Source organism: Schistocerca nitens, chromosome 2 (genome assembly GCF_023898315.1).
Source record: "Schistocerca nitens isolate TAMUIC-IGC-003100 chromosome 2, iqSchNite1.1, whole genome shotgun sequence".
Classification (NCBI taxonomy): domain Eukaryota; kingdom Metazoa; phylum Arthropoda; class Insecta; order Orthoptera; family Acrididae; genus Schistocerca; species Schistocerca nitens.
The window spans coordinates 1,204,527,533-1,204,539,853 of record NC_064615.1 but is presented as its reverse complement, the minus strand read 5'-3'; positions in this window follow the sequence as shown (position 1 = coordinate 1,204,539,853).

Genomic DNA, 12,321 nt, shown 5'->3' with positions numbered 1-12,321 from the left:
AAACTAGTGACACAGGAAACGCTCAAAACATAGACAGTAGGAAGACTCAGTCTTCCTGTACTTAAGTCGGCATTGTGTCTCTTAAATTTAATTCCGATGGAATTTCTGTGTTTCATCGTTAATGGGAAGGTCCAAGGGATACAATAAACCTGCAGAGGTGCGTCGGAATGTAAAACTGGTGACACAGGAAACGCTCAAAACATAGACAGTAGTAAGACTCAGTCTTCCTGTACTTACGTCGGCATTGTGTCTCTTATATTTAATTCCGATGGAATTTCTGTGTTTCATCGTCACTCTCAAGGTCCAAGGGATACAGTATACCTGCAGAGGTGCATCGGCACGTAAAACTGGTGACAGAGGAAACGCTCAAACATAGACAGTAGGAAGACTCAGTCTTCCTGTACTTAAGTCGGCATTGTGTATCTTATATTTAATTCCGATGCAATTTCTGTGTTTCATCGTCAATGGGAAGGCCCAAAGGATATAGTAAACCTGCAGAGGTGCATCGGAATATAAAACTAGTGACACAGGAAACGCTCAAAACATAGACAGTAGGAAGACTCAGTCTTCCGGTACTTAAGTCGGCATTGTGTCTCTTACATTTAATTCCGATGCAATTTCTGTGTTTCATCGTCAATGGGAAGGTCCAAGGGATACAATAAACCTGCAGAGGTGCATCGGAATGTAAAACTGGAGACACAGGAAACGCTCAAAACATAGACAGTAGGAAGACTCAGTCTTCCTGTACTTAAGTCGTCTTGTGTCTCTTATATTTATTTCCGATGAAATTTCTGTGTTTCATCGTCAATGGGAAGGTCCAAGGGATATAGTAAACCTGCAGAAGTGCATCGGAAAGTAAAACTGATGACACAGGAAACGCTCAAAACATAGACAGTAGGAAGACTTAGTCTTCCTGTACTTAAGTCGGCATTGTGTCTCTTATATTTAATACGGATGCAATTTCTGTTTTTTATCGTAATGGGAAGGTCCAAGGGATATAGTAAACCTGCAGAGGTGCATCGGAATGTAAAACTGATGACACAGAAAACGCTCAAAACATAGAGAGTAGGCAGACTCAGTCTTCCTGTTTTTAAGTCGGCATTGTGTCTCTTATATTTAATTCCGATGCAATTTCTGTGTTTCATCGTCAATGGGAAGGTCCAAGGGATACAGTAAACCTGCAGAGGTGCATCGGAATGTAAAACTGGTGAGACAGGAACCGCTCAAATTATAGACAGTAGGAAGACTCAGTCTTCCTGTACTTTAGTCGGCATTGTGTCACTTATAATTAATTCCGATGCAATTTCTGTGTTTCATCGTCAATGGGAAGGTCCAAGGGATACAGTAAACCTGCAGAGGTACATCGGAATGTAAAACTAGTGACACAGGAAACAATCAAAACCTAGACAGTTGGAAGACTCAGTCTTCCTGTACTTAAGTCTGCATTGTGTCTCTTAAATTTAATTCCGATGCAATTTCTGTGTTTCATCGTTAATGGGAAGGTCCAAGGGATACAGTAAACCTGCAGAGGTGTATCGGAATGTAAAACTGGTGACACAGGAGACGCTCAAAACATAGACAGTAGGAAGACTCAGCCTTCCTGTACTGAAGTCGGCATTGTGTCTCTTATATTTATTTCCGATGAAATTTCTGTGTTTCATCGTGAATGGGATGGTCCAAGGGATATAATAAACCTGCAGAGGTGCATCGGAAAAAAAACTGATGACACACGAAACGCTCAAAACATAGACAGTAGGAAGACTTAGTCTTCTTGTACTTAAGTCGGCATTGTGTCTCTTATATTTAATTCTGATGCAATTCTTGTGTTTCATCTGCACTGTGAAGGTCCAAGGGATACAGTAAACCTGTAGAGGTGCATCGGAATGTAAAACTAGTGACACAGGAAACGCTCAAGACATAGACAGTGGGAAGATTCAGTCTTCCTGTACTTAAGTCGGCATTGTGTCTCTTATATTTAATTCCGATGCAATTCCTGTGTTTCATCGTCACTGTGAAGGTCCAAGGGATACAGTAAACCTGTAGAGGAACATTGGAATGTAAAACTGGTGACACAGGAAACGCTCAAAACATAGAGAGTAGGAAGACTCAGTCTTCCTGTACTTAAGTCGGCATTGTGGCTCTTATATTTAATTCCGATTCAATTTCTGTGTTTCATCGTCAATGTAAAGGTCCAAGGGATACAATAAACCTGCAGAGGTGCTTCGGAATGTAAAACTGGTGACACAGGAAACGCTCAAAGCATAGATAGTAGGAAGACTCAGTCTTCCTATACTTAAGTCGGCATTGTGTCTCTTATATTTATTTCCGATGAAATTTCTGTGTTTCATCGCCAATGGGAAGGTCCAAGGGATACAGTAAAACTGCAGAGCTGCATCAGAATGTAGAACTGGGGACACAGGAAACGCTCAAAACATAGAGAGTAGGCAGACTCAGTCTTCCTGTTTTTAAGTCGGCATTGTGTCTCTTATATTTAATTCCGATGCGATTTCTGTGTTTCATCGACAATGGGAAGGTCCAAGGGATACAGTAAACCGGCAGAGGTGCATCGGAATGTAAAACTGGTGACACAGGAACCGCTCAAACATTGACCGTATGAAGACTGTTTTCTTGTACTTGAGTCGGCATTGTGTCTCTTATATTAAAGTTCGATGCAATTTCTGTGTTTCAGCATCAATGGGAAGGTCCAAGGGAAACAGGAAACCTGCAGAGGTGCATCGGAATGTAAAACTGGTGACACAGGAAACGCTCAAAGCATAGACAGTAGGAAGACTCACTCTATCTATACTTAAGTCGGCATTGTGTCTCTTATATTTATTTCCGATGAAAATTCTGTGTTTCATCGCCAATGGGAAGGTCCAAGGGATACAGTAAAACTGCAGAGCTGCATCAGAATGTGAAACTGGGGACACAGGAAACGCTCAAAACATAGAGAGTATGCAGACTCAGTCTTCCTGTTTTGAAGTCGGCATTGTGTCTCTTATATTTAATTCCGATGCAATTTCTGGGTTTCATCGTCAATGGGAAGGTCCAAGGGATACAGTAATCCTGTAGAGGTGCATCGGAATGTAAAACTGGTGACACTGGAAACGCTCAAAATACAGACAGTAGGAAGACTCAGTCTTCCTGTACTTAAGTCGGCATTGTGTCACTTATAATTAATTCCGATGCAATTTCTGTGTTTCATCGTCAATGGGAAGGTCCAAGGGATACAGTAAACCTGCAGAGGTGCATCGGAATGTAAAACTAGTGACACAGGAAACAATCAAAACATAGACAGTTGGAAGACTCGGTCTTCCTGTACTTAAGTCGGCATTGTGTCTCTTACATTTAATTCCGATGCAATTTCTGTGTTTCATCGTTAATGGGATGGTCCAAGGGATATAGTAAACCTGCAGAGGTGCATCAGAAAGTAAAACTGATGACACACGAAACGCTCAAAACATAGACAGTAGGAAGACTTAGTCTTCCTGTACTTAAGTCGGCATTGTGTCTCTTATATTTAATTCCGATGCAATTCCTGTGTTTCATCTGCACTGTGAAGGTCCAAGGGATACAGTAAACCTGTAGGGGTGCATCGGAATGTAAAACTAGTGACACAGGAAACGCTCAAAACATAGACATTAGGAAGATTCAGTCTTCCTGTACTTAAGTCGGCATTGTGTCTCTTATATTTAATTCCGATGCAATTTCTGTGTTTCATCGTCAATGGGAAGGTCCAAAGGATACAGTAAACCTGCAGAGGTGCATCGGAATGTAAAACTAGTGACACAGGAAACGCTCAAAACATAAACAGTAGGAAGACTCAGTCTTCCTGTACTTAAGTCGGTATTGTGTCTCTTATATTTAATTCCGATGCAATTTCTGTGTTTCATCGTCAATGGGAAGGTCCAAGGGATACAGTAAACCTGCAGAGGTGCGTCGGAATGTAAAACTGGTGACACAGGAAACGCTCAAAACAGTGACAGTAGGAAGAATCAGTCTTCCTGTACTTAATTCGGCATTGTGTCTCTTATATTTATTTCCGATGAAATTTCTGTGTTTCAGCGTGAATGGGAAGGTCCAAGAGATATAGTAAACCTGCAGAGGTGCATCGGAAAGTAAAACTGATGACACTGGAAACGCTCAAAACATAGACAGTAGGAAGACAGTATTCCTGTACTTACGTCGGCATTGTGTCTCTTATATTTAATTCCGATGCAATTTCTGTGTTTCATCGTCACTGTCAAGGTCCAAGGGATACAGTAAACCTGTAGAGGTGCATCGAAATGTAAAACTGGTGACACAGGAAACGCTCAAATTATAGACAGTAGGAAGACTCAGTCTTCCTGTCCTTAAGTCAGCATTGTGTCACTTATAATTAATTCCGATGCAATTTCTGTGTTTCATCGTCAATGGGAAGGTCCAAGGGATACAGTAAACCTGCAGAGGTGCATCGGAATGTAAAACTAGTGGCACAGGAAACAATCAAAACATAGACAGTAGGAAGACTCAGTCTTCCTGTACTTAAGTCGGCATTGTGTTTCTTATATTTAATTCCGATGCAATTCCTGTGTTTCATCGTCACTGTGAAGGTCCAAGGGATACAGTAAACCTGTAGAGGTGCATCGGAAAGTAAAACTGGTGACACAGGAAACGCTCAAATGTTAGACAGTAGGAAGACCTAGTCTTCCTGTACTTAAGTCGGCATTGTGTCTCTTATATTTAATTCCGATGCAATTTCTGTGTTTCATCGTCAATGGGAAGGTCCAAGGGTACAGAAAACCTACAGAGGTGCATCAGAATGTAAAACTGGTGACACAGGAAACGCCAACACATAGACAGAGGAAGACTCATTCTTCCTGTACTTAAGTCGGCATTGTGTCTCTTATATTAAATTCCGACGCAATTTCTGTGTTTCATCGTCAATGGGAAGGTCCAAGGGATACAGTAAACCTGCAGAGGTGCATCGGAATGTAAAACTAGTGACACAGGAAACGCTCAAAATATAGACAGTAGGAAGACTCAGTCTTCCTGTACTTAAGTCGGCATTGTGTCTCTTACTATAATTCCGATGCAATTTCTGTGTTTCATCGTCAATGGGAAGGTCCAAGGGATACAGTAAACCTGCAGAGGTGCATCGGAATGTAAAACTGGTGACACAGGAAACGCTCAAAACATAGGCAGTAGGAAGACTCTGTCTTCCTGTACTTAAGTCGTCATTGTGTCTCTTATATTTATTTCCGATGAAATTTCTGTGTTTCATCGTGAATGGGAAGGTCCAAGGGATATAGTAAACCTGCAAAGGTGCATCGGAAAGTAAAACTGATGACACAGGAACGCTCAAATCATAGACAGTAGGAAGACTTAGTCTTTCTGTACTTAAGTCGGCATTGTGTCTCTTATATTTAATTCGGATGCAATTTCTGTTTTTCATCGTCAATGGGAAGGTCCAAGGGATACAGTAAACCTGCAGAGGTGCATCGGAATGTAAAACTGATGACACAGAAAACGCTCAGAACATAGACAGTAGGAAGACTCAGTCTTCCTGTACTTATGTCGGCATTGTGTCTCTTATATTTAATTCCGATGCAATTTCTGTGTTTCATCGTTAATGGGAAGGTCCAAGGGATACAGTAAACCTGCAGAGGTGCATCGGAATGTAAAACTGGTGACACAGGAGACGCTCAAAACATAGACAGTAGGAAGACTCAGCCTTACTGTACTTAAGTCGGCATTGTGTCTCTTATATTTATTTCCGATGAAATTTCTGTGTTTCATCGTGAATGGGATGGTCCAAGGGATATAATAAACCTGCAGAGGTGCATCGGAAAAAAAACTGATGACACACGAAACGCTCAAAACATAGACAGTAGGAAGACTTAGTCTTCCTGTACTTAAGTCGGCATTGTGTCTCTTATATTTAATTCCGATGCAATTTCTGTTTTTCATCGTCAATAGGAAGGTCCAAGGGATACAGTAAACCTGCAGAGGTGCATCGGAATGTAAAACTGGTGACACAGGAACCGCTCAAACATTGACCGTAAGAAGACTGTTTTCTTGTACTTAAGTCGGCATTGTGCCTCTTATATTAAATTTCGATGCAATTTCTGTGTTTCAGCGTCAATGGGAAGGTCCAAGGGAAACAGGAAACCTGCAGAGGTGCATCGGAATGTAAAACTGGTGACACAGGACACGCTCAAAACATAGAGAGTAGGAAGACTCAGTCTTCCTGTACTTAAGTCGGCATTGTGTCTCTTATATTTAATTCCGATGCAATTTCTGTGTTTCATCGTCAATGTAAAGGTCCAAGGGATACAATAAACCTGCAGAGGTGCTTCGGAATGTAAAACTGGTGACACAGGAAACGCTCAAAGCATAGATAGTAGGAAGACTCAGTCTTCCTATACTTAAGTCGGCATTGTGTCTCTTATATTTATTTCCGATGAAATTTCTGTGTTTCATCGCCAATGGGAAGGTCCAAGGGATACAGTAAAACTGCAGAGCTGCATCAGAATGTAGAACTGGGGACACAGGAAACGCTCAAAACATAGAGAGTAGGCAGACTCAGTCTTCCTGTTTTTAAGTCGGCATTGTGTCTCTTATATTTAATTCCGATGCGATTTCTGTGTTTCATCGACAATGGGAAGGTCCAAGGGATACAGTAAACCGGCAGAGGTGCATCGGAATGTAAAACTGGTGACACAGGAACCGCTCAAACATTGACCGTATGAAGACTGTTTTCTTGTACTTAAGTCGGCATTGTGTCTCTTATATTTAATTCCGATGCAATTTCTGTGTTTCATCGTCAATGGGAAGGTCCAAGGGTACAGAAAACCTACAGAGGTGCATCAGAATGTAAAACTGGTGACACAGGAAACGCCAACACATAGACAGAGGAAGACTCATTCTTCCTGTACTTAAGTCGGCATTGTGTCTCTTATATTAAATTCCGACACAATTTCTGTGTTTCATCGTCAATGGGAAGGTCCAAGGGATACAGTAAACCTGCAGAGGTGCATCGGAATGTAAAACTAGTGACACAGGAAACGCTCAAAATATAGACAGTAGGAAGACTCAGTCTTCCTGTACTTAAGTCGGCATTGTGTCTCTTACATTTAATTCCGATGCAATTTCTGTGTTTCATCGTCAATGGGAAGGTCCAAGGGATACAGTAAACCTGCAGAGGTGCATCGGAATGTAAAACTGGTGACACAGGAAACGCTCAAAACATAGGCAGTAGGAAGACTCTGTCTTCCTGTACTTAAGTCGTCATTGTGTCTCTTATATATATTTCCGATGAAATTTCTGTGTTTCATCGTGAATGGGAAGGTCCAAGGGATATAGTAAACCTGCAAAGGTGCATCGGAAAGTAAAACTGATGACACAGGAAACGCTCAAATCATAGACAGTAGGAAGACTTAGTCTTTCTGTACTTAAGTCGGCATCATGTCTCTTATATTTAATTCGGATGCAATTTCTGTTTTTCATCGTCAATGGGAAGGTCCAAGTGATACAGTAAACCTGCAGAGGTGCATCGGAATGTAAAACTGATGACACAGAAAACGCTCAAAACATAGACAGTAGGAAGACTCAGTCTTCCTGTACTTATGTCGGCATTGTGTCTCTTATATTTAATTCCGATGCAATTTCTGTGTTTCATCGTCAATGGGAAGGTCCAAGCGATACAGTAAACCTGCAGAGGTGCATCGGAATGTAAAACTAGTGAAACAGGAAACAATCAAAACATAGACAGTTGGAAGACTCAGTCTTCCTGTACTTAAGTCGGCATTGTGTCTCTTATATTTAATTCCGATGCAATTTCTGTGTTTCATCGTTAATGGGAAGGTCCAAGGGATACAGTAAACCTGCAGAGGTGCATCGGAATGTAAAACTGGTGACACAGGAGACGCTCAAAACATAGACAGTAGGAAGACTCAGCCTTACTGTACTTAAGTCGGCATTGTGTCTCTTATATTTATTTCCGATGAAATTTCTGTGTTTCATCGTGAATGGGAAGGTCCAAGGGATATAGTAAACCTGCAGAGGTGCATCGGAAAGTAAAACTGATGACACACGAAACGCTCAAATCATAGACAGTAGGAAGACTTAGTCTTCCTGTACTTAAGTCGGTATTGTGTTTCTTATATTTAATTCCGATGCAATTCCTGTGTTTCATCGTCACTGTGAAGGTCCAAGGGATACAGTAAACCTGTAGAGGTGCATCGGAATGTAAAACTGGTGACACAGGAAACGCTAAAATTATAGACAGTAGGAAGACTTAGTCTTCCTGTACTTAAGTCGGCATTGTGTCTCTTACATTTAATTCCGATGCAATTTCTGTGTTTCATCGTCAATGGGATGGTCCAAGGGATACAGTAAACCTGCAGAGGTGCATCGGAATGTAAATCTGGTGACACAGGAAACGCTCAAAACATAGGCAGTAGGAAGACTCAGTCTTCCTGTACTTAAGTCGTCATTGTGTCTCTTATATTTATTTCCGATGAAATTTCTGTGTTTCATCGTCAATGGGAAGGTCCAAGGGATACAGTAAACCTGCAGAGGTGCGTCGGAATGTAAAACTGGTGACACAGGAAACGCTCAAAACAGTGACAGTAGGAAGAATCAGTCTTCCGGTACTTAATTCGGCATTGTGTCTCTTATATTTATTTCCGATGAAATTTCTGTGTTTCAGCGTGAATGGGAAGGTCCAAGAGATATAGTAAACCTGCAGAGGTGCATCGGAAAGTAAAACTGATGACACAGGAAACGCTCAAAACATAGACAGTAGGAAGACTCACTCTTCCTGTACTTACGTCGGCATTGTGTCTCTTATATTTAATTCCGATGCAATTTCTGTGTTTCATCGTCACTGTCAAGGTCCAAGGGATACAGTAAACCTGTAGAGGTGCATCGGAATGTAAAACTGGTGACACAGGAAACGCTCAAATTATAGACAGTAGGAAGACTCAGTCTTCCTGTCCTTAAGTCAGCATTGTGTCACTTATAATTAATTCCGATGCAATTTCTGTGTTTCATCGTCAATGGGAAGGTCCAAGGGATACAGTAAACCTGCAGAGGTGCATCGGAATGTAAAACTAGTGGCACAGGAAACAATCAAAACATAGACAGTAGGAAGACTCAGTCTTCCTGTACTTAAGTCGGCATTGTGTTTCTTATATTTAATTCCGATGCAATTCCTGTGTTTCATCGTCACTGTGAAGGTCCAAGGGATACAGTAAACCTGTAGAGGTGCATCGGAATGTAAAACTGGTGACACAGGAAACGCTCAAATTTTAGACAGTAGGAAGACCTAGTCTTCCTGTACTTAAGTCGGCATTGTGTCTCTTGTATTTAATTCCGATGCAATTTCTGTGTTTCATCGTCAATGGGAAGGTCCAAGGGTACAGAAAACCTGCAGAGGTGCATCAGAATGTAAAACTGGTGACACAGGAAACGCCAACACATAGACAGAGGAAGACTCATTCTTCCTGTACTTAAGTCGGCATTGTGTCTCTTATATTAAATTCCGACGCAATTTCTGTGTTTCATCGTCAATGGGAAGGTCCAAGGGATACAGTAAACCTGCAGAGGTACATCGGAATGTAAAACTAGTGACACAGGAAACAATCAAAACCTAGACAGTTGGAAGACTCAGTCTTCCTGTACTTAAGTCTGCATTGTGTCTCTTAAATTTAATTCCGATGCAATTTCTGTGTTTCATCGTTAATGGGAAGGTCCAAGGGATACAGTAAACCTGCAGAGGTGTATCGGAATGTAAAACTGGTGACACAGGAGACGCTCAAAACATAGACAGTAGGAAGACTCAGCCTTCCTGTACTGAAGTCGGCATTGTGTCTCTTATATTTATTTCCGATGAAATTTCTGTGTTTCATCGTGAATGGGATGGTCCAAGGGATATAATAAACCTGCAGAGGTGCATCGGAAAAAAAACTGATGACACACGAAACGCTCAAAACATAGACAGTAGGAAGACTTAGTCTTCTTGTACTTAAGTCGGCATTGTGTCTCTTATATTTAATTCTGATGCAATTCTTGTGTTTCATCTGCACTGTGAAGGTCCAAGGGATACATTAAACCTGTAGAGGTGCATCGGAATGTAAAACTAGTGACACAGGAAACGCTCAAGACATAGACAGTGGGAAGATTCAGTCTTCCTGTACTTAAGTCGGCATTGTGTCTCTTATATTTAATTCCGATGCAATTCCTGTGTTTCATCGTCACTGTGAAGGTCCAAGGGATACAGTAAACCTGTAGAGGAACATTGGAATGTAAAACTGGTGACACAGGAAACGCTCAAAACATAGAGAGTAGGAAGACTCAGTCTTCCTGTACTTAAGTCGGCATTGTGGCTCTTATATTTAATTCCGATTCAATTTCTGTGTTTCATCGTCAATGTAAAGGTCCAAGGGATACAATAAACCTGCAGAGGTGCTTCGGAATGTAAAACTGGTGACACAGGAAACGCTCAAAGCATAGATAGTAGGAAGACTCAGTCTTCCTATACTTAAGTCGGCATTGTGTCTCTTATATATATTTCCGATGAAATTTCTGTGTTTCATCGCCAATGGGAAGGTCCAAGGGATACAGTAAAACTGCAGAGCTGCATCAGAATGTAGAACTGGGGACACAGGAAACGCTCAAAACATAGAGAGTAGGCAGACTCAGTCTTCCTGTTTTTAAGTCGGCATTGTGTCTCTTATATTTAATTCCGATGCGATTTCTGTGTTTCATCGACAATGGGAAGGTCCAAGGGATACAGTAAACCGGCAGAGGTGCATCGGAATGTAAAACTGGTGACACAGGAACCGCTCAAACATTGACCGTATGAAGACTGTTTTCTTGTACTTGAGTCGGCATTGTGTCTCTTATATTAAAGTTCGATGCAATTTCTGTGTTTCAGCATCAATGGGAAGGTCCAAGGGAAACAGGAAACCTGCAGAGGTGCATCGGAATGTAAAACTGGTGACACAGGAAACGCTCAAAGCATAGACAGTAGGAAGACTCACTCTATCTATACTTAAGTCGGCATTGTGTCTCTTATATTTATTTCCGATGAAAATTCTGTGTTTCATCGCCAATGGGAAGGTCCAAGGGATACAGTAAAACTGCAGAGCTGCATCAGAATGTGAAACTGGGGACACAGGAAACGCTCAAAACATAGAGAGTATGCAGACTCAGTCTTCCTGTTTTGAAGTCGGCATTGTGTCTCTTATATTTAATTCCGATGCAATTTCTGGGTTTCATCGTCAATGGGAAGGTCCAAGGGATACAGTAATCCTGTAGAGGTGCATCGGAATGTAAAACTGGTGACACTGGAAACGCTCAAAATACAGACAGTAGGAAGACTCAGTCTTCCTGTACTTAAGTCGGCATTGTGTCACTTATAATTAATTCCGATGCAATTTCTGTGTTTCATCGTCAATGGGAAGGTCCAAGGGATACAGTAAACCTGCAGAGGTGCATCGGAATGTAAAACTAGTGACACAGGAAACAATCAAAACATAGACAGTTGGAAGACTCGGTCTTCCTGTACTTAAGTCGGCATTGTGTCTCTTAAATTTAATTCCGATGCAATTTCTGTGTTTCATCGTTAATGGGATGGTCCAAGGGATATAGTAAACCTGCAGAGGTGCATCAGAAAGTAAAACTGATGACACACGAAACGCTCAAAACATAGACAGTAGGAAGACTTAGTCTTCCTGTACTTAAGTCGGCATTGTGTCTCTTATATTTAATTCCGATGCAATTCCTGTGTTTCATCTGCACTGTGAAGGTCCAAGGGATACAGTAAACCTGTAGGGGTGCATCGGAATGTAAAACTAGTGACACAGGAAACGCTCAAAACATAGACATTAGGAAGATTCAGTCTTCCTGTACTTAAGTCGGCATTGTGTCTCTTATATTTAATTCCGATGCAATTTCTGTGTTTCATCGTCAATGGGAAGGTCCAAAGGATACAGTAAACCTGCAGAGGTGCATCGGAATGTAAAACTAGTGACACAGGAAACGCTCAAAACATAGACAGTAGGAAGACTCAGTCTTCCTGTACTTAAGTCGGTATTGTGTCTCTTATATTTAATTCCGATGCAATTTCTGTGTTTCATCGTCAATGGGAAGGTCCAAGGGATACAGTAAACCTGCAGAGGTGCGTCGGAATGTAAAACTGGTGACACAGGAAACGCTCAAAACAGTGACAGTAGGAAGAATCAGTCTTCCTGTACTTAATTCGGCATTGTGTCTCTTATATTTATTTCCGATGAAATTTCTGTGTTTCAGCGTGAATGGGAAGGTCCAAGAGAT